At 44.3% G+C, this 21,410-nt stretch overlaps 1 protein-coding gene across 1 annotated transcript in view; it reads right to left on the reverse strand.

Annotated features, from left to right (window-relative positions):
- Positions 1–21,410, reverse strand: part of SKAP1 (src kinase associated phosphoprotein 1) — a 237,276-nt gene that overhangs the window by 172,200 nt on the left and 43,666 nt on the right. The gene's annotated exons all lie outside the window — the stretch shown is intronic.

Consider the following 21,410-nt stretch of genomic DNA (forward strand, 5'->3'; position numbering starts at 1 on the left):
ATCCTCTCTAATTTAAATGTCAGAACCAAGAGGAAGGCCAGAATTAAAGAGCCAGCACTGGATCAGGCAGATAGGTGCTGCGATATCTCATTGTCTGAAGGACGATTCCTCACTCTCACAGACCTTGGGAGACAGGCCAGTCCTCGCTTACAGACAGCCCCCCAACCTGAAGCAAATATTCACCAGCAACTACACACCACACAACAAAAACACTAGCCCAGGAACCAATCCCTGCAACAAACCCCACTGCCAACTCTTTTCACATATCTATTCAAGGGACACCATCATAGGACCTAATCACACCAGCCACGCCATCAGGGGCTCATTCACCTGCACATCTACCAATGTGATATATGCCATCACGTGCCAGCAATGCCCCTCTGCCATGTACATTGGCCAAACCAGACAGTCTCTATGCAAAAGAATAAATGGACACAAATCAGATATCAAGAATTGTAACATTCAAAAAACAGTAGGAGAGCACTTTAGTCTCCCTAGACTCTCAATAACAGACTTAAAAGTGGCAATTCTTCAACAAAAAAACTTCAAAAACAGACTCCAATGAGAAACTGCGGAACTGGAATTAACTTGCAAACTGGACACCATCAAATTAGGCCTGAATAAGGACTGGGAGTGGATGGGTCATTACAAAAAGTAATTTTCCCTCTGCTGATACTCACACCTTCTTGTTAGCTGTTGGAAATGGGTGACGTCCACCTTGATTGCATTGGCCTAGTTAGCACTACAAAAGTAATCAACGGTTGAGAATAGGCCACTTTCACCTTATTTGAATCGGTCTCATTAGCACTGACCCCCCCACGCACTTGGTAAGGCATCTCCCATTTTTTTATATATATATTACACACACACACACACACACACACACACACACACACACACCCCTGTATTTTTCAAGTATCAGGGGGTAGCCGTGTTAGTCTGGATCTGTAAAAGCAGCAAAGAATCCTGTGGCTAACAGATGTTTTGGGGCATGCGCTTCCGTGGAACATGAGCATCACGCATCCGACAAAGTGGGTATTCATCCACGAAAGCTCATGCTCCAAAACATCTGTTCGTCTATAAGGTGCCACAGGATTCTTTGCTGTATTTTTCAGTCCATACATCTGATGAAGTGGGTTTTAGCCCATGAAAGCTTATGCCCAAATAAATTTGTTCGTCTCTAAGGTGCCACAAGGACTCCTCATTGTTTTAACTAAGGCTAAGTGTCCTTTTGTTGTAGTCCCTGGTGAGAGAGGCCATCTTTAGATCCCCTGGAGCTTCACTGTAATAAATAGACACTGAAGATAAAAGGAGCAAAATCCCACAACCTGGATGAAGCCTGAACTCATGGATTTAGTGCAGAAGGGTACCATGTGGGCTACCTTCAGCTGGCTACAAGACTAGAACCATTTTTAGGCTTCAGTAGCTTAAGAAGTTTGGCTCTCTGCTGATCTGCATTGCCAGGGGTTGAACTGGAAGATTTAAAAGGTTGGTAACTCTCCCAATCTTCTCCTCCAAGTTCTGCCCCACCCAATTACAGCATCAAAACGAGGTGCTAGCAACAGCAAATAGAATGGGTCTTTTATAAGATAACAGCCCCTCTTCTTCTTTAAATCTCATAAAGATGCATGCAATGTCAAAGAACAGTGGCAAAAGAGAACATCCAGGAACTGAAAGAGAAGGAAGAGGCGAGATCATTAGGGCTAGTGGAAAGTTTTTTGCCGAAAACTTTTAGTTTCTTTTCTAAAAAAAAACAAAGTGGCCTTGGGAAAAAATCTCCTTAAAGTACAAAAAATTCCTCCTTTTTTTTTTGGTCAAGTAAAAAAAGGTGGCGTGTTTTTAATAAAAATGTTTTCAACTTTGGTAAAAAAAATAAAATAAATGCTTTCATTCCGATTCTAAAAAAAATCAAAACCAAATTTTCTCATTTCAAATGATTTCCCTGAAGAGGGGAGAGAAAGATCAAGATTTCTGGGAAATAATCTCAGACAAAAACGAAAATGTTTAGTTTCTTTGGAAACTTTTCATGGGTAAGAATTCCCATTTTTTTTTAACTACTGCTAGTCACGATACTAAGGACTATGACCTGGGCCTTTGCAACATGCTGCCCTCTTAAGTGTCTGGACAAGTGAGATGATAAAGAAAGGCAAAGGAGGTACCGAAGGTGGCTAGGGAGCTTCCACTGGTAGGATGAAAACAAGTTCTGGTCCAACTGATGAGTTTAAAACCAAAAGGATGCCACACTCATCAGGGATTTTAATAGATTCCTAGACCCGAAGGCCACAAAGGACCATTGTGATAGTCTACTCTGATCTCCAGTACAACACAGGCCATAAAACTCCCACAAACTAATTCCTAGAGCAGATCTTCTAGAAAAACCTCCAACCTTGATCTTAAAAATTGTCAGTGATGGAGAATCCACCCTGACCCTTGGTCAACTGTTCCAATAGTTAATTACTCTCACCATTAACAAGTTACGCCTTATTTCCAGTCTGAATGTGTCTAGCTTCAACTTCCAGCCATTGGATTGTGTTACACCTTTCGCTGCAAGACACAATCAATCACCTCAGACATCTTGTTGGATGACAAATGCAGCTAAACCTGGGATTACCAAGGAGGCTACTTAGCTACCTGGAAGACACATTATGATCCAGGAAGCAGACAAAGTGACACGGCTTATTATCCACTTCAAAGAGCCAATGGAGGGCACAAGCAGTGACCACAAAACTGATTGTATGCAACATACTCCATAAAGGGCTCCCTAGATTGTAGCTGCACACGGGTATTATTTTAATCCTGGCCAGTTTTAGGACATGAAGTAACTCAGTGAAAATGGTGCTGAGCATTCATCCCACAAGCCACATGGCACAGTGCCGTGAGCATCCAAGACCCACCAGAATAACATCCTAAGGAAAGAACAAGAAGAGGTTGGTGGAGCTTTAAAAGGGATTGGTGTAAGGATCTGAAGGCTTTCTGTAGGGAAACAGATCAGAAAAGGGCCAAGGAAAAGATATAGGCTGCATAAAAGCAGAATACGTCCATGTTCCAGTCTGTTGTTTTTGTGCCCCATCCATCAGTGTGCAGTAGTATCCAAGAACCTGTGCCAACGGGGCTGAAGGGCTTTTATAAACGGGATGGGACAGAAGAAAGCAGGCCCATCCATAAACAAGGGCATGCAGGAAGCTACAGGTTCTATCTTGGCATTGCAAGCCACAGCCATGCTGAGGAGAAACTAATCAGGGGGCCCATAACCAGTTTCTTGAGACATTCTGCACACGGAGCATCCAGAACCTCTCTGGTGGTGCAAAAGGACAGCACTCAGAGAGGACTCCTACTGCTCCCCTGTGGGGGTGCAATGGTTGCTCCCTCTTCCCTTTGCCAGCTTTCTATCAGCTGGCGCAGAAGGAGGTGGGCAAATACCATTGCTTTGGCCAATGTGCCATTTGAATCTTTTGTGCTTCTGAAGTCATTCCCATCTCCCAAACCCCACTGAACTCCAGATGTAAGGACCAGGATCCCAGGAGGTATGGAGGGGGAATCAGTCTCCACTTCAGCACCTCCCACCCACCCCTAGTCCAGCTATAAAATGGCCCTAAATCTTCAGAGCCACCCATGACGCTTTCCTAAGGACAACTAGCAAGTAATGAAGGCCTTGTCGATAGAACTGTTGATAAGGGGCAGGTAAGGGAATACTTGGAGAACTGGATACTTATAAATCTGTAGGTTCAGGTGATTTGCATCCTCGAGTCTTAAGGGAATTAGGATAATGAAATTACTAAACTGTTGGCAATTAATTTTGAAAAGTAATGGAGAACCAGGATGACACCAGAGGATTTGGGAAAACAAAAATCAAAACACAATACCCATCTTTTAAAAAAAGCACATAAGGATGAACCTCACAATTACTATATCAAATGTCACACTCATAAAATAATGGAATATTAACGTATGAACATGAGAATGGCCAGACTAGGTCAGACCAATGGTCAATCTAGCCCAGTATCCTGTCTTCTGACCGTGGCCAGTGCCAGATGCTTCAGAGGAAATGAACAGAACAGGGCAATGATTGAGTGATCGATTCCCTGGCGTCCAGTCCCAGCTTCTGGCAGTCAGAGGTTTAGGGACACCCAGAGAATGTAGTTGCAGCCCTGACCACAATAGCTAATAGCCATTGATTAACTTATCTTCCATGAACATATCTAATTATTTTTTGAACTGAGTTTATATTTTTGGCCTTCACAACATTCCCTGGCGAGGCGTTCCACAGGTTGACTGTGTGTCGTGTGAAGAAATATTTCCTTATGTTTGTTTGAAACCTGCTGCCTATTAATTTATTTGGGTGACATCTGGTTCTTGTGACGTGTGAAGGGGTAAATAACACTTCCCTGTTCATTTTCTCCACACCGCTCATGATTTTATAGACTTCTATCATATCCCTCCTTAGTCATCTCTTTTCTAAAATGAACAATCCCAGTCTTTTTACTCTCTCTTCAGACAGAGACTGTTCCATATCCATAATCATTTTTGTTGCCCTTCTCTCTATCTTTTCCAATTCTAACGTATCTTTTTAAAATGGGGCAACCAGAACTACACGCAGTATTCAAGGTGTGGGCGTACCATGGATTTATAGAGTGGCATTATGGCATTTTCTGTCTATTATTTACCCCTTTGCTAATAGTTCTTAACATTGTTAGCTTTTCTGACTGCCCCAGCACACTGAACATACGTTTTCAGAGTACTATCCACGATGACTCCAAGTTCTCTTTCTTGAGAGGCAGCAGCAAATTTAGATCCCATCATTTTGTATGTATAGTTGGGATTATGTTTCCCAATGTGCATTACTTTGCATTTATCGACACTGAATTTCATCTGCCATTTTGTTGCCCAGTCACCCAGTTTTGTGAGATCCCTTTGTAACTCTTCACAGTCAGTTTTGGCTTTAACTATCTTGACTAATGTTGTACCATCTGCAAACTTTGTCACTTCCCTCTTTATCTCCTTTTCCAGATCACTGATGAATAAGCTGAACAGCACTGATCCCAGTAGAGATCCTTGGGGGACCCCACTATTTACCACTTTCCGGTAGTAAAAACCAGGGGAGAGAGGCAAAACAGCCTGGAGACCTGGATTCTGGGCAACAAGCAATCTGAGTCTATAATGGGCAAATGACATGAGGAAAACTGGATCATGGTTTCTGACTGAGTTACCAAATTAGCAGATGAAGGGTGAGGCACGAGATTCAATATACATACTGAGCAGTTGACACAGTGCGACAGCAAATCTTGCTTGAAGCATTCATTTCAATCAGCTTGGATATCAATGTCTCATGGACTGAAAACTGGCCTCAGGTAGCGATCAATGTCTCTATACATTGCGGAGAGGTGTCCGTGTTGGGATACTGCAGGATGTTGTCACACATTTTATCTAACATGGGTAAACTGCATTAATTCCATGAGCAGGAGGATACTAAATTAGGAGGTGATGCAAATATCAAGTAAAGGCTGAGGAAACAATATCGGGGACACAAGATGTTAGGAATATGGGCAGGGGAATAAAAATGAGATTCAACTTGCCCAAGTTGCAAGTTAGTACATCTGGGGAAAATAATCTAACATGCATTCAATGAGAGCGCGATGGCGCAGCAGCAGCAACGTTCTAAGGGCTTGTCTACACTACCCACCGGATTGGCGGACAGTGATCGATGCAGCAGCGATCGATTTATCATGTCTAGTATAGATGCGATAAAATCGATTGCTGAGCACTCTCCCATTGACTCTGGTATTCCATCAGAACGAGGAGTGCAAACTGAGTCAACGGGAGAGCGTCAGCTGACCGCAGTGAAGACATCGCCATAAGTAGATCTAAGTACGTCGACTTCAGCTATGCTATTCACGTAGCTGAAGTTGCTTATTTTAGCTCGACCCCGTGCGGTAGTGTAGAGAAGCCCTACGGGAGTAACAGTAGTGAACAAACAGGGCAGGAACCTGCTATGCAATACAGCAACACAAAAAGAGAGCATGATTCGGGATTACTTAAGACGTAATGCATCCGACGAAGTGGGTATTCACCCATGAAAGCTCATGCTCCAAAACGTCTGTTAGTCTATAAGGTGCCACAGGATTCTTTGCTGCTTTTACAGATCCAGACTCACACGGCTACCCCTCTGATACTTAAGAGGTAGTAATATGCTATGGACAAGAGAAACAAAATGTTTCACTCTCCAAGAAAGAATGGCCAAACTGGATCAGACCGATCTACCTTGGTGGTTTTCAACCTGTGGTCTACAGACCCCCAGAGGTTCACAGACTAAGATTTTCAAAGAGGTGCACACTTCCATTCGAAATTTTTTAGGGAATCCGCAAATGAAAAAAAGATTGAAAAACACTGAGCTATCTAATGTCATCTGTCGCAGAGGCCCATATTGGATTCTCCAGTGGCAGGCACATCCACCCATAGTACACTTAACAATGCGTCACTACATGGCAGAGGGTGGGGAAGCAACTTCTTCCACAGTAGGTGGTGAAATATTATAGAGTGTCTTGATAAAGACTCATTGAAGTAGGTTAAGTTACAAATCCAAATCCCCTGCTCCAAAGAGCTTTCAGTCTAAATAGACAAGACAAAGGGTGAGTAGGAAAGCCAATCCGAGGTCACTCAGGAGGGCAAAGAGCTGAGAATAGAACCTGGATCTTCTGACACCAAGTTCAAGAGCCTGTCCACTGGACTACATAAGAGGATCATCTTTGCTTTGAAGCACAAGGATTATCAAGCCTTATGATTTCATTCTGCAGTAGCTACTACCAACCATAAAAACTTACTGTCTTCCTCAATATCCTAGAGCGGTGAGTTTCATGACCCTAGCGAGAACAAACCTATAATAGTTTTGCAGATTGTACTCAACACCTCCAGGCCAGCCAGCCAGATATTGGCTTCAGCATGTTAGACACGCCATAGAATGCTTTCCTAAGGAAAGTGGTAGGATCCCATTCACGTGAAACAAGAATGGGCAAAACGTTAGAGAAAATACTACATGGGACAGATCCACACTGGATTGTATATTCGAAGATGAGGTAGAAAATACTTCTCAGCAAGAGCTCTTGCTCACCCAACACCTCATGCACAGCTGTTTAGTAGAAACAAGAAAGGAAAGGACTTTCCAAGATTTGGAAAGCGTTCAAAGAGCATAAGGATCTTCGCTCTGTTAAAACTTACCCTCCCTTGGCTTTCACAGATCCTTGTTCTCATCCCATCTCTCCAGTGACCCCAAGAGCATCTCTCATCAGGTCCTCTCTCACGCCACATCAGTCTCACAGGGCTCTGTCCTAGCCCCTCTTCGGGCAACTGCATATGTTCTTGCAGCTAAAACCGTCATGTACTGATGACTCTCCGCTCTGCCTTTCTTCTCCTGACCCAATTCCCTTAATCCAATCCTACCTCTCAACCTGTCTCTGACATCTCCTCTTCGATGGGGAGATGCTATCAGCTTAAAGTTGACGTAAACTAAAGTCAACTCCTGAACTAACTCCTGAAACTCCTCTGAAACCCCTGATGCTCCTCGGTTCCCCATCACCATGATTTTTACTGTACTTACCCGGGATAGTCCAGTAAACAAGGTATGGCGAAATCTAGCAGCCACGTTGCCAGCTGACCTGATTAGACTCTACAGTCTTGTGCTTAAGGCACTGGTTTAAGACTCTGAAGAGCTGGATTCAATTCCCAGACTCTGTGTGACCTTGGTGTCACAGACCCACAGGCTGTGGGGTGTTAGGGTGCTGAACCTCAAGGGTTCACACAGTTCCACAGTGGCAGGCCCGTGGCCTTCATGACTCAACATGGGCACCAGCAATCCTGGTCTCCCTGAGATGAATCCAGACAAAGCCAAGATTTCCGTTGGAGACTTTTACTGTAGCCTTCAGGGTGCAATGCTCTTAAGTGAGTATTTGCAGCGACAGCAGGCAGCTTTTTTAAAACAAGGTGGGAATTCATTAGTCACCTGGCTATAGAATCTGATAGGCCTTCTTAGGTTAGCAAAGAGAGGCAAAGGTTAAGCGACAGCCCATCCTGGCCAAACCGATGCAACTAGCCAGCCAAGCTGTGACAGCCTCCATGGCTCTGACTCTCTCTCTTAGTCCCAGCTGACAGCCCTATCTCTCCAAATTCCAGCCACTTGACCCCTTTCTCCTTTGTTCTCCAGCTGAGATCACACGTTCCATCTGCCTGGGTGTCCTGCTCTTCGGCGTTGATTGTTTGGTCTTTGGGGGTCTCGAGGTCTTTCTGGGTCCAGAATGGGTCAGTTTCAACTGGCTCTTTAGTGACCCATTTATGCCATCCCAGACAGCTAGGCAATGCACAGACCTCATCATCCTGCTCTGCTCCAAGAACAGGGTTAACCCTTTTGCACCCATTGGAGAAAGGAGAAAGTATAAAGTATAGAAGGAAACTGAGGCACAAAAGTCTTCATGAAAACATTACAGGAAATTTGTCACACTTGGGCAAGTCACTTAATCTCTTTGGGCTTGACCCAAGTCAAGGGAAATCTTTCCCTTGACCTCAACAGGCTTGGATCACACCCCCTGTGCCTTGGCTCTCCAACTGTAAAATGGGGTTCTTTTCTTTCTTCTACCCTTTGCCTGACTTGCCTCTTTTGACGGTAAGCACTTCTGGGCGGGGCCTGTTTCTTGCACTGTGTTTGTACTGCACCCAGCACAACAGGGCCCTCGCAGTGGATGTCAAGGTTCTAGAAACAACAGATATCAAGTGGGGTTGCACAAGGACACCTGGATTTTGCACCGTGGAGTTTGCCATTAACACCAGCTCGTCCATTGGCCCAGGATAAACTCCAAAATGGATAGCTGGTGGAGCAAGGTCCAGTTTTTTAACAAACAGCCCCCTCCCAACAATCAAATCTCAAGGCTTCCTTGCAGGCAGGTTACTGAAGAGCCAGTGGAACAGGGGCATCTTCACCTTGCTCAGTCAGGTGCCACCGTGAGGGTAACTGAGTTAGTCTTTGCAGCAGCAATTTCTAGGCCCTAGGTGATGAGACTTTTCAAGGAGCTGATCTATCTGCCTGAAATGTCTAGCCGACCTCATCTGCCTGAGTGTTTATTAGACCTTTGGGGGAGGGGGAAGAGCAGCGATTCACCAATTTCAAAGCTGCTCCCGCTCACCTCTCCCTCCACGAACAGAAAAGGCTCTAACCGTAACAAGAGAGCCCTGAGCTCAGTAGCAGAAATCATCCCACTGGCAAAGATTCTGTTCTTGTTGAGTAGCGATTCCTTTATCTCTCTGAGACAATCAACCTTCAGCCAGAGGAGTCGAACCTTAAAACCCCATAACTCAATTTAACATAGTGTTAAAGTTTGGGGGAATATTTGTCAGTGCCGGCGCTGATACAATCAGTCTGAGGGGCCCTAGAACAAAGGGCAGAGGGTGAAGAGCATGTCACCTCGCTACACATTCGTTTCCTTGATGAACAAGGAGCTATTAGCCGGAGCGCAAGCATTATCTAGGTGAAGGATGATACTGATTGTTTTAGCTACTCCTCTTGCAAACACAGATGAGAGCATAAGGTCCCGGTGGCTTTTTGAAAGTCTCTGGTTGTGTTTCCCCCCCCTCCCAACGTGAGTGTTTGCGTATGTACAGCTACCCTTCAAGAGCAAACCAAGATCAATTCGAAGCTCAGCTCACTTCCAACCACCATGGCCCTCATGAGGCTGAACAGTTGAAGTTGGACTATTTTGAAAACAAGTTCATCACCGTAAGCCTCTAACAAAGCGACTTGAAGACGTGCAAAATGACAGTGACAAAACATCCAGCAGATCCTAGTTACTTAAGCAACCCCCCGGCAGGTACAATAGCTACAGGAGGAAGCTTGCTGGATCGAGTTGTCCTTTGGTTCCTTGTGTTTAAGTGGAGAGACTCGAATTGAGAGAAATAGAAGGGAAAAAAAACACAGGTACAATTCCTCTCACCCCCGTCTCCCTGCCGCTGACATCAGCCCTTCAAACCATCTGACTTCAAAATTAATTAGATCTGTTACAAACTACCCCAATTCCCAGGACAAGTCTGCACTACCGCTTAAGTCCATCTAACTTACGTCGCTCAGGGCACGGAGCACCCCCTGGCAGCCAGCTCCCCTCCCTTCCCCCCAGTGCCTCCTGCCCACCAGCAGCCCCACTAATCAATTTCCCCCCCCTCTCCCAGCGCCTCCCGCCATCAGCTGTTCTGCGGTGTGCAGGAGGCGCTGTGGGGTTGGGAAGGAGAGGGAGGAATGGGGTGGAACTGGGTGGGAAGAGGTAGGGCGAGTATAGGAGAAGGGGTGAGTGGGGGCCGGGCCCGGGGCTGAGCGGGGGTTGATCACCCTCATGGGAAGCTGGTGCTTGTGGCTCAGGGATTGGGGGGGGGGGAAGAAAACACCCTGAGAGACACAAATTACAACCTAAGCTCTGTCTGCACCAGCGCAATGCCAACAGAAGAGCGCTCTCTGGTCAGCATAGAGCATCTTCCCCAGACACGCTACAGCGGTGCCCACCGCCCATCGATGTAGCTGTAGCACATCTGGCAACCTGCCCCCAGCGTTCCAAGGGTCTTCAGACTGTAAGCTCATCAGGGCAGCGCCTGGGTTTATTTCTGAGCATTGCTCAGTGCAGAGAACACCATTCAAGTGCAATAAGAGTAATGACCATTGTACATATATTCTCCATTGTCCTAATTCCACAAAGCACATGCTGAAGTCCCACGGACTCAAATGGGATTTAAGCATGTGCTGAAGTGCTTTGCTGAACAGGGGCTTTTATCGGTGCCTAGATCATTTAATCTAATAGTAAATCTAGGCATTCAGGGCTTGTTAAATGGTTAGCACCTGATCCTGCAAACAGATACCACATGTGCTGAACTTCACGCATACAAGCCTGCTCATGTGAGTAGAGTTATGCACGTGCTTCAGTGCTTGCAGGCAATGCTTAAAGTGATTCGAAGAAAAGGTGTGGGGGGGGGGAGAGGGGGCATCAGTCTGGAAGCAGAAGCTTTAGTAAGAAGATTGAGCTGTGTTGCTGATGCACTAGTTTTATTTATTTATTTTGATGGTCCTGCAACCCCTTATGATCTGCGTCACAGCTGCCCCCCACTCCAAACTTTAAGCTCTGTTGGCCGGATCAGGCTATTTTCCCCATAAGCATCATTCCAGATCTCTTCACAGGAGTCCTTCATACCAACTAAGGGCTTGTCCACACTGGATTTTTTTTTCTTTTGCTACTTCAAACTCCTACTGTAGACATGCTCCAGCAATGTAAGAACTGGACTTGCACATTGGTTTCAAACAAAAACCACAGATACAGATATATCTGTTCTACATATGAGTTCTGCATACACAGGCTGAAAGCATACATACATACATACACACACAAATACACTTAAAAATTCTTATTGTGCTTATGCATTTATCTAAATTTTAAAATCCTAGGGCTTTTTCGCATACAAGTAATTAAGAAATAAACAAAAACCAAATCTGTCTCTACAGCCTGTATTTGCAAATTTCTAGTAAATATCACAGGGCATCCTTTGCCCTTTGGTCCCATTAATGAATTCTGTATGCACAGGCTGAAAGCAAGATAAATCTTTTTATGCTTGGAAGCGGAGAGGGGGGTGCTAGTTAAATCTTTCCTGGATTTTCAATAACCTTGTGAAAAGTAACAACCCGAGCCTGATCGCTACAGATGCCAAGTGCTTTCAACTGCCCACTGGCTTCGCATTAAGCATGTGCTTTCCTGAATCCAGGCCACAGTGCTAGTGAGAAGTCTTGGGATGATAGCCCTGGAAGTTTACATCCACTGTATAGCCAAAAGACAGAGAGACTCCTCCAACCTTGACCTTGAGGTTCCAGCTGTGTTACGTTCCAATTTTTAAAAAACTGGAATTTACTGGAAACACCATGAAGTCCTTTAATATAGGAAGCTTTAACCATTTATTATTCAAAAGCAGGCGAGATGCAAATTCCAACCATTTTGTTAACTTATATTTTCCCTTCTACTGGGCAGCATTCAGAGACACAAAGCATTTATCCCTTATATTTACATATTCATGAATAAAAAGACCTTTAGAAAGAGGGTGTGTAAGTTATCCCAGCCCCCCCAGGCAATAGTAACTTGCGCACTGATAATTCACGTGTGTTTGACATGGCAAACATGCAATTTGCCACAAGAGAAAGCTCAATCTTTTGCTTTGACAGCTGCCACATCACAGGAGAATAAGCTCCATGATGCAGCAGCTTCTTAAAGGAACATGCACAGACTCTTGCTCGCTCTAAAAATTTGAGGGATCAGTGCATTTCCCTATTTTTCAATTAATTTTAAACAGTGCTGACCTTTCAGTTTCTCTCTCTATTTTAAACAAAACAAGACTTCGGTGAAAGCAGCCTTGCAAAGAAATCATGGACATTTAGCCTAGGTACATAAATCCATTCACCTGGTCTTACCATGATAATACATTTAAAAAGAAAAAAAAAAGTGCTGGTCCAAGAACTGCTCCTATGTAAACTCACTGTTTAAGCTACTACAAGGAAAACAATATTTGCCTAACAACTTTTACATGACAAATCAAGCTTCGCAATTATTCAAACGACTCCAGCTCATATTTGCTTCAGCAGGTGTCTAGGGAACCGCACACAAAACTGAACCTTTAAGAAAATTGTCCCAACGGTACAGCTAAATCCATAGAATTGTTAGTGCAAGAATCTTTAGTTTTAGTTCACAGAGTAGTTTCTAAACACCGACACCCTGAAGATTTGAGGGAGTTTCTTTCCAAAGCCCGGGATGCCAGGGCAGCAAAATTCAGATCAGGAATCAGCCATGTTGCCAACTGTCGCAATTTTACTGAGAGTTTCATTATATTTGACATTATTCTTAAAATCCCAGCTCCCGGAGACATGCAATTACATGAGACGCTCAGCTTCCTTTTAAATTTTAGAAAGTTTCTGGCTTTCATGTTCGTGAATCCTACAAGGGCACGGAAACCAGAAGGGAAATAAAGAGAACTCCAAACTTCTTATTTTGGCTTAAAGATCATGATTTTTAAGCCAATCTCATCCTCTTTGAATACCTGGAGGTTGGCAACACTAGAAACAAACTCCAAAAGATCGGTGGCATTTTGATGTGGGAGTTGGGTCCAGCTCTTAGTGTGAAGAAGAATCATCAAGTCCTTGGGACAGTGTAAGAGGGAAGCCTATTTACACTGTCAAAGTGGTACAGAGGGGTCTTAATATAAAGGAACATCAGACCTTCAGAGTTTATTTAAAATCAGTGCTAGCTTGACATGTTTCAAGCACTTTACAATGAAAGCCCAACTTTCAACCTGGATTGAGGAAAACAACAACAACAGAATGCTGTCTCTAGGTACTAGGTTATGGTTCTTACACCTTCCATAACTATAGTACTTGCGGGTTTGTTTGTTTTTTTAAAGTAAAAACAACTAACTCTCTCTCTTTAGATATTCAGGGCCAAGTTGCAAAGAGAAACCTCAAACTAGCCTCTTATGTACTCCAACTAAGCCCACCGTTCTGAGGGTGAAATCTACTGCCCTCACAAACGACAGGATTTACACAGCCGTCTGACCTGCTGGTGCAAACCGCACCCCTCAGGGAGGCAGAATTTCGATGGCTAAGTAACTATCACTTGTGCCTGTGATTTATTACACCTGTCAGATCTCAAATACAAAGCTGAGGGGGTTTATTTTGAAAAACGCAGCCCTACCGTACTTACAGATGACTTTTAAAACAGACAAGTTTTAAAGTTGAAAACTTGGCCGTTTTAGCCTCACGGTTCCTTGTTCTCTAGGAGCATCTGCCTACGTTGCAACATTGTTTCATCCATTTCTGGCAGCCTCTCTGGGATTCGACCAAACGAATTAATTCTCAATAGAAAGGTGAGCTAAGTCACTCCATGTAAAATATGGCTGAACCTTTTGACCAGGGAGGTGAGTGACCTAGGAACCTATTTGTACAACGTCAGAGACATTTAACAGCATTAAGTTCAACAGTTCTCATGTTATGGAGCATTCCCACTAAGGTGGTGAGAAATAGGGAGAATATAAGCTCTGTAGCTTTAACGGTACATGAACTCCTTACAAACTGCCAAACAGCTCTGGAAAACATCTGTTTATTTCTGCAAGCACTTTGTTGCCCTAATAATGGGCCTGATCCTGTGACCCCTACTTTGGCAAAACTCACACTGAAACGCCGGTGTGGATCTGCTGGAGCAAGGACTGCAGGATCAGGTCCGATGTTATGGAAATGATAGATCTGCATTTTAACCTGCTCATTTCCTGGCCTTGCATACACAAGGCTCAACATCAAAAGGAAACTGACCAAGTGGAACTTTCTGTGTCAATTGCACTTGACAAGAAATCACATTTCCAGAACCTTTCACACTCTGTTTCAAAAGTACATCAACAGCAAGTTTATAATAACCCTTTCAAAACAACAAAGAGGCTTTCCAGACCTTTGGAGGACTGACGGATAATTGTTTCTGCCATCAGCCCACAAGAAAGATGTAAAGCTTTGGAGTATTCAAGCACAAAGTTTTTACACACACCTGTGGACTTGATCTGTGGTGGTGCTGAGAACCCTCACCCTCAGATGAAGTCCACTGGGGCTGCAGATGCTCAGCACATCTGGGGGGAGGGGGAGAAACAGGCTCCTCTTTTCCAAAAAAATCTCAGGTTCTCTCTTCAGGTATACACCTGAAATTCAGTCGGAGCTGCTTGCCTAACTCCCTTCAGTCCTCTTAAAAATCCACATCTAGAGAACTAGTAACAATCCCCAGCTGTTGCAAACTGCAGGCCGGGTTCTAAACTCCGGAAGGCCAGTGGAATAACCCTACTAAAATCAATGGACCCGCTCCAAGATTTACACTAGTTCAACTGAGGTGACAGTCTGGTCAAATAACTATCACCTAAAAAACCAAAAAGGACAACAATTAACATTTTTAGTGTGGAAATATATTTGTCTGCTCATCACATTCATTAGAACAGGAAGAGACACTACAAAAGACACTGATTTGCAAAGCTCGCTTTGTGGTCCTCTGTTATTTATCTATACCACAATATTGGGCCAAATTCATTGCTGGTATAAGCCTGCTGAACTCAAAAGGAGTGACACAAGAGACGAACTGTGGCTCATCTGCCGAAGCACTGTTTTCCCTTTACATCACAACTCCCTCCCTCCCCCCCCCCCAAATAGAAAGACAAACAAAAATACCCAAACAACCCACAGTAACTCAGATTGAAGTTTGGGATGGGTTGATGAGGGGCTGCCTTTCAATAAGATCACACTGCAATAAGCAACCCTGGTTTATTCTATAGCCCATTATTTGCATCCACAGCTCAGACCGATTTCTGGAATTTTGAGTTTAATAGCGACCACAAAACATGTGCACACACAGTTATTTTCTTTCACCACAAGAGGGCGCTGCAGAACTCTCATCTCTTTTGTGATCCACAAACCCCCCCCCCACTTAACCACTGCTTCATAGTCAACTACAAGGCAAAGCATTAAGCGATTACTACACATATGTACGCCCACATGTGTCAAAACAAAGATGCATGCCTATCCAAATACCAGACACACATGTCCATGTGCCTCTTAAAATCTGCTTACATGCTGGATTTTTTAAACAAGTCAACCCACTTCCATAGAGAGGTTCCACAGTTTAGAAAACATTAAAAAAAAAAATTAGAAAATATGGAAACAGAACAGATGTAAGGATTGGAAAAGGAGACACAAGAAATGGCTAAAGAAGCTAAACATATATAAATTAGAACAGCAAACACACCAAGAACAAGCACACAGGGTCTCAAAATATCCTCAAAGAGGAAATAATGCGAATGAAAGGAATTATTCAGGGGCTGGAATTCACCTGTGTGCAGGCCGCCATCAAAAGGCCTACAGTGACTGAGCAAAAAAAGAGTCAATTAACTTCTAAAAGAGAATGGACGATTTTGCGCTGGATTCCAAGGAGCGCTCTCCAGGGTCTCCTTTCGGAGGAGGATGACTCACAAGCAGAAATTGCTGCCTATTCCCCCCCCCTCCACCCCAGACCTCCTTTCAATTTTATATCTCACAAGGTAATGGAAATCAGAGGGAGAATTCCCTGCAGTAGGTAAAGGGCTGGCAAAAGTGCCACCAGAGAAAACTGGTTTGTAAACAGAGGAAACTAGTTACAAGACAAAAAAAAGAAAAGAATTAAACTCTTGACTAGATACAATGGTGTGAATGAGACTATTCCTTGCAATGAGTTCTGCACCCATGCAGAACCCCACTGAAGTCAATGGGCTCCAGGCAGGACCAAGGGGCCACCCACACAAAGCAGCGTGGTCTAGCAGATAGTGCACCAGCTTGGGAATCAGGAGACCTGGATTGTATTGATCAGCTTTGCCGCCGACCTGCTGTGTGGCCTTGGCTAAGTCTCTTCCCCTCCCTGTGCTGCGGTTTTCCCTCCCATCCTTTGTCTTGTCTATTTACATGGTAAGCCCTTTGGGGTAGGCACGGTTTCTTGGTATGTGAATGTATAGCACCTTAATCTCAACTGGACACAACAACTGTAATTAAAAAAAAAATAAGATGGAGTTAACTTGCAGGACCAGTGCTTCATTAGTAAAAGCAGAATCCTGTTGGGTGTAGCGAGGATCTCCACAATACTTCTCATGCTCTTTTTTTTCAAACCCTGAGCTGTTGTCAATTTGCATTTTATTCCTCAAAATCCCAAGAGCAGCTACGACGTATTAAAGAATAAAAAAAGTCAGCTGACAAACGTCATTTGTCAAAATCAAAGCTATTTTTAAAGTTGCAGGTTAAAAAAAAAAAGGCAGAGGAAGCTTTTTCAGAAGTAAAAAAATAGAGCTGGGTTTTTGTTGTGTTTCAAAAACAAAAAAAACCACTAAAAACAACCCGTTGTGTATTTAAACAAGGAAATAATTTAGAAGAAAGAGAAAATTTGTAAACACGTTGGGCCAAATTTCTCTGCCAGTGAAAACAGGTGAAACTCAGTTAAATTTGAGAGAGCTGTGATCACTTATATCAGCAGAGAAGATGCCCAACATGTAGAATTTATGTATAGGATGTTTTGCCATTACACACACACAAATATACATCCTATAAAGACATTTATATTCAGCAGAATGTAAAAACAAGACCAGACATGATTTGAGAGGCACGGTAGTCCAGCGGATAAAGGTACGGCACTAGAAGTCAAGCTGAAAGCTATTTCCTCAGTTCCATCACTGATTCGCTGTTTGACTTTGACTCACTTCCCTCCCTGGCCTCAGTTTCCCTACCTGTAAAACAAGGATACTCCTGCTTCCCCCACCATTTTAAAGCCCTGGGAGATGGAAGGATGAAAGGCAAGACAAATACTAAATATTAATGAGACACAAATGCATACCTCAAAGTTCTGGCATCTATTTAATTTACACTGAACTTAAAATTAAATTGCTGGACTCTGGCAAATGAAGTGAACGATCAGTCTGAAAAAAAACCATGTAAAATAAAAAAAATGTGAAGTGGTAGGAGTAGAATACATTACATGGAAAGTGTCTCCTCAGAAATACTTATCATTATAATAGTACTTAGCACTTATATAGTGCTTCACAGCCTCCAACCGCTGTGCAAACATTAGCTTCTTAATCACTCATTAGGGATGATCCTATACAACACTGTCGTGGCTCATTGCATAAAGTCATCCTCAACTTGCAGAATTGCTTCTCCGCTCACGCTCCGTGTTCTGGAGAATAGAGAAGTATAAAGGTTCCACAGCTCATTGGAAAGTTTGGTACAAGTGAGACTAGACAGCTCAAGAGCCAACAGCCAGAGGCACACTTCCCACCCCCTTCTCCACATTTTAGACTGGGAAGCAGAGGGACGCTAACACCATCACTAAACAGGAAGAACCTCCTGCCTTGATAGCCTCCAGTGAGCAAGTCTGGAAATGCAAGAAGGGATGAGGTGGTCTTTTGTCATCTATGCAGGGTTTGTGCCCCTGGGAATGCATTCTCTGATTGTTGCAAGAGGAGGCTAGAAGGTGTGCGGTGGCTACTAGGTCATGGAATGGTGACAGTGTCAGAGAGAATGTGGTGGTCCTGGAATTAGCCAAGTCCAGAGCCTCCAGGGGTATGTCTACACGACAGGTGAAGGCATGACCAATCCTGGTAGATGTGCCCATACTAGCTTTCATCTAGCTATCATGGGCACCAACAGTAATGCAGACGTGGTGGCACAGGCCAGCAACCAAAGGACGTAACCAAGCTCCCCTGCAGGAGTGTACTTTGGTTGGTATCCCAAGCCAAAGTCCATGCTGCCTTGTCTACACTACCCTTGTTGCCCACGTGAGCCAGATTACAGCTAGCAGGGGTATGCCTACCTGTGCTACAAATCACACTGTCACTCGCAGTGTAGACATACCCTGTTTGTTGGGTGAGCTATTCCCAGGTATGAACCACCCACCCTCGGTGTTTGACAAGAAGTGGTCTATAGTGATTTTGCATTACAGTTGCATCTAGGACCTGTGGCAGCGAACCTTTCTGCCCAGGTCAAGAGGCTTGGGCTAGTGGGGCTGGCTGTTGATTAGGCTGGAGCTCGGTCTCTGAAGCCCACTCCCCTCTAGGCTTCAGAGCCCTTGCTGCAACTTCAAAGAGCTGTCTACACAGTTACTCAATCTGGATGGGGAGGTGAGCCGCTGCAGGCAGTATAGACGTGACTCTAGTGGCCTCAATTGAAATCAGGGCCCCCATCACATTCGCTGTATTTGCACAGCGACTAGAGTTACTGCCCTGAAGAATTTATGGCCTAAATAGCCAAGACAGACCCAGTGTAAGAGGGGAAACAGAGGCATGGAAAGGTAAAGGGCCACATTTTCAAAAGTGCCTAAAACCCATTTTTAATCGTGACTTCGGCTCTTGAGTATCACTCAAAGCCAATGGGACTTTGGAAGATTTCACCTGAAGCCACTTGCCCATAGTCACACAGCAAATCAGCATCCAAAGTGGGACTAGAACCCAGCGTCCCAGGTCATAGTCCAGCACCCTAAACAGCAGATTATGTTGCTTCCCAAATCCAGCCAACAATCCGCAGCCCTGCACTCTCCAGACAGAAGCAGTCTGAGGTGTTGCAATACCACCCCCTTTAGAGATCCACAGAGACTCTTCGCCTGGCCTTGAAGATGCCAGCTCTAAACATCTTCATTAGGGCGGTGTAACACTTAGCCATAGTCTTTATGCAGCCCTGTTACCCCCCCGGGAAGCTGAATAATTGCAACTCTCTCTCTCTCTCTCTCTCAAAAGAGGTTACCAAGGGATCTCCTTTGTATCTATTCCTGGTAAAGGCCTGGCACGAGTCCCTCTTGACTGGCTCCAACTAGGTAGATCAAGTCTGTCCCCAGGAGTCAGTGTAATTTCAAAACAGGATGTGGGACCACTAACATCGTCTTTACTCTCCTCCACATCCCGGAAGAGGCATGTGAGACAATGCCAACCTCTATGCAAAGTTACTGATCTAAAGCAAGGGCCTTGACAGTATTAACAAAGGCACATTGTGGCAACTCCTCAAGAAATACAGCTGCCCAGACAGGTGGGTGAGTCATTCATTTGTGCGTTTGGAAGTTTCAATTGCAGCAGAGTCCTTCCTGGCCCCTCTCAGATCAGGCCATGGACCAAGTGCCATGGGGGTCCGCTCACCTATTTGCTAAGTTCACCAACAATTCACAGGCAAGGGTCTACATCCAATCGTTCATGTCAGAGGGCGAAACTACAAAAAAAACACGCGCAACTTCTTATCCAAAAATATAAAACTGCTGCTGCTCTTGCTGCCCATGCTATGCAGGAAGTCCAAGAATGGGTAACTCGTTCTAATGTAGCAGCAGTTAGTTTGGTCTCGATGCCAGCATCCAAAAAAAAAAAAATCCTCCTCTTGCCATTCTCCACGTGAGCATCCCAGCACGAAGTCTGAAATGTTCAAGTGTCTGGAAGTTCCAGAGGTGGCAAATGTTTACATATCTCGGGAGAGTTATTTCAAATCATGCCCTTTAAGGCTGCCCAAAAGCACCACTCAAAGTTAGCAAAGCAACCCTCTCCTCCCCCGGCTTGTGAACGCTTAATAAACATGCATCGCTCGTCATCATGAGCCTATGCCCAGGCCTTCACACTCTTTGATGTCCATTTAGTCTGCTATCTATTATCCACGTCGCATTCCCCTTCATCCACGCTGTATAAAAGGTGTGTTTTATATCTAAAGGTAGAGAGTTTCTTAACACACATGATACGAACAGAACCTAAACTCCACGTCTTTTACTCATGATGGTGACCCTTTACAATTTATGAGCTATTGAACCAACCCAGCCTCCAGTCAATGTAATGAACCCATTCATTTTATGACCCACACCAGCGGAAGTTGCAGATACACAGAGCATCCCACATCGTAGAAGGAGGCTAATGCCATATGCCACAGATGTTATCCGTGCTTATGAGCTCATCCCAAATAAAAGAGGATCGATTATCTTATGATGTGCAGGAAGGTAGAGGAGCAGGGAATGAAAGATCAGGAGGTGTGTGGGCAGATGCAAATGAAGCCCTGGAAAATTAAGTAGGAAGGAGAAACTGAAGAGGGTGAGAAAAATATTAGGGAGTTTAAGGAAGAGGAGGAAATGAGAGATCTGGAAAGAAGCTGATTTGGAGCATCAAGGGACCAAAAAAATAAAAATATCAATCAATCAGCCTTCAGTGCTGTTACACCAGTGCACAGAGCTTTGATTTCAGTGGCACGTCTCGTGTTTCTCACGGCTAAGCCGCCCACTCGCAAGCAGAGACAAGTGTTACTGAAACTTTTATACAGGGGATGCTCCTGTGCAAAGAGTAATGCTCTACTACGGCTTCTGTATGGTCTCAAATGAATGTGTGCCCAGCCTCTGCATTACAGCTCATCCCCAAAAGATCAGCCTGAAGCTTCTCTGCATTTCCCTGAAGAGGGGGCTCGAGATTTTCAAACATGACTAGCGAGTGCAGATGCCCAAACTGAGACATACAAGGGGGCCTGATTTTCAGAAGGCAGGTGCTCAGCACTTTCGGAAGCTCGGGGCCCTTTAAGATGTCTCACATTGGGCAACCAACAAAGAAAAAAAATGAGGCCCCCCAAATCACTCCAGCTTTTGAAATCCATAGGCCACTGGATCAAGTTCTGTTCTGCTACACCACTTGAAATCTGGAGCACAACAGAAACACTTTGTTTTTTAGTCATGCAACTGGTGTGTTGATTTGTCCCTTTCATTTTTGAAAGGTACCAAAATTTATTTAGTAGAACTTACACTGGTTGATAAAGCAGCTAGTCCTCAACAGAGAGATGATACCCATCAACAATGGCAGCATATAAACTT

This window comes from Gopherus evgoodei, chromosome 23 (genome assembly GCF_007399415.2).
Source record: "Gopherus evgoodei ecotype Sinaloan lineage chromosome 23, rGopEvg1_v1.p, whole genome shotgun sequence".
Taxonomy (NCBI): domain Eukaryota; kingdom Metazoa; phylum Chordata; order Testudines; family Testudinidae; genus Gopherus; species Gopherus evgoodei.